Below are 2,500 nucleotides of genomic sequence, written 5' to 3' on the forward strand. Positions count from 1 at the left end.
AAGGCCGAGCGTGTGCCGATGGTGGTCGAGGCAACCGCCCGCACCAGGGCCCAGCGTGTGCCGATGGTGGTCGAGGCAAGCGCCCGCACCAAGGCCGAGCGTGTGCCGATGGTGGTCGAGGCAACCGGCCGCACCAAGGGCCGGCGTGTGCCGATGGTGTTCGAGGCAACCGCCCGCACCAGGGCCCAGCGTGTGCCGATGGTGGTCGAGCCAGGAGCCCGGACCAAGGGCCGGCTTGTGCCGATGGTGTTCGGGGCAAGCGCCCGCACCAGGGCCCAGCGTGTGCCGATGGTGCTGGGGGCAAGCGCCCGCCCCAGGGCCCAGCGTGTGCCGATGGTTATCGGGGCAACCGGCCGCACCAGGGCCCAGGGTCTGCCGATGGTGCTCGAGGCAACCGCCCGCACCAAGGCTCAGCATGTGCCGATTGTGATCGAGGCAACAACCCACACCAGGGCCCAGCTTGTGCCGATGGCGGTCGAGGCAAGTGCCCGTACCGAAGGGCAGCCTATGCCGATGATGGTCGATGCATGTGCCATCACCATGCGTCATCATGTGCCATTGATGGTCGAGGCCTTGGCCGAAGTTCGATTTTGAGCCACGGTGCCCATGCTTGGCTCCAGCATGTGCTGGTGCCGCATTTTTTTCACTCGGGACAGCATCGCCGGAGCATCGCCGGAGCATCGCCGGAGTACCGCCGGAGAACCTGACCGGCGGCATTGGGGTTCCGGCGATTGGGAGGGGGGCCGGGGGGGTGTGCGCACATGGTGTGCGATGGGTGCTGGTACTTGGCCTTGTGTTGGCCCCCTATCCCTCATCAAACCTCTGAGAATTCACACCCCCTTAAAGAGCATTTGAGATTTTACAGGTTTGCTACCAGTAGCCGTTAAAGTGTCTGAAATGGGGACACTTTTTTCAAACGGTCACAAAATCTTCTCTACTTCGAGTTTTTAGCTGAATTTTTTTGTGCATGCCAACAAAAATAGAAGGATCATGCCTACAAAATTTGGGGCCAAAAATCCTTATAAAAAAATTTTAAAAAATCCCGAACCGCAAAAAGTTTCGAAAATCGTGAAAAATAGAAAACGAGTCATCTTCCAACGAAACTTCACGTGAAGGCTTAGGGGACCATTGTATGAATTTACAAGCCATAAAAATGGCATTGGCACGGCAGAAATTTGAAGATGTGCCTAAACCCACCAGGGCCCAGCGTGTGCCGATGGTGCTCGAGGCAACCGCCCGCACCAGGGCCCAGCGTGTGCCGATGGTGCCCGAGGCAAGCGCCCGCACCAGGGCCCAGCGTGTGCCGATGGTGGTCGAGGCAACCGCCCGCACCAGGGCCGATAGTGTGCCGATGGTGCTCGAGGCAACCTGTCGCACCAGGGCCCAGCGTGTGCCGATGGTGATCGAGGCAACCTGCCGCACCAGGGCCCAGCGTGTGCCGATGGTGGTCGAGGCAAGCGCCCGCACCAGCGCCCAGCGTGTGCCGATGGTGCTCGAGGCAACCGACCGCACCAGGGCCCAGCGTGTGCCGATGGTGCTCGAGGCAACCTGCCGCACCAGGGCCCAGCGTGTGCCGATGGTGCTCGAGGCAACCTGCCGCACCAGGGCCCAGCGTGTGCCGATGGTGGTCGAGGCAAGCGCCCGCACCAGGGCCCAGCGTGTGCCGATGGTGGTCGAGGCAACCGCCCGCACCAGGGCCCAGCGTGTGCCGATGGTGCTCGAGGCAACCTGCCGCACCAGGGCCGAGCGTGTGCCGATGGTGGTCGAGGCAAGCGCCCGCACCAGGGCCCAGCGTGTGCCGATGGTGGTCGAGGCAACCTGCCGCACCAGGGCCGAGCGTGTGCCGATGGTGGTCGAGGCAAGCGCCCGCACCAGGGCCCAGCGTGTGCCGATGGTGGTCGAGGCAACCTGCCGCACCAGGGCCGAGCGTGTGCCGATGGTGCTCGAGGCAACCGACCGCACCAGGGCCGAGCGTGTGCCGATGGTGCTCGAGGCAAGCGCCCGCACCAGGGCCCAGCGTGTGCCGATGGTGCTCGAGGCAACCGACCGCACCAGGGCCGAGCGTGTGCCGATGGTGGTCGAGGCAAGCGCCCTCACCAGGGCCCAGCGTGTGCCGATGGTGGTCGAGGCAACCTGCCGCACCAGGGCCCAGCGTGTGCCGATGGTGCTCGAGGCAACCGACCGCACCAGGGCCGAGCGTGTGCCGATGGTGCTCGAGGCAAGCGCCCGCACCAGGGCCCAGCGTGTGCCGATGGTGGTCGAGGCAACCTGCCGCACCAGGGCCCAGCGTGTGCCGATGGTGCTCGAGGCAACCTGCCGCACCAGGGCCCAGCGTGTGCCGATGGTGGTCGAGGCAAGCGCCCGCACCAGGGCCCAGCGTGTGCCGATGGTGGTCGAGGCAACCGCCCGCACCAGGGCCCAGCGTGTGCCGATGGCGGTCGAGGCAACCTGCCGCACCAGGGCCCAGCGTGTGCCGATGGTGCTCGAGGCAACCGACCGC

This window comes from Durio zibethinus, unplaced genomic scaffold (genome assembly GCF_047325235.1).
Source record: "Durio zibethinus cultivar Kanyao isolate XHJ-2024 unplaced genomic scaffold, ASM4732523v1 HiC_scaffold_404, whole genome shotgun sequence".
Taxonomy (NCBI): Eukaryota; Viridiplantae; Streptophyta; class Magnoliopsida; order Malvales; family Malvaceae; genus Durio; species Durio zibethinus.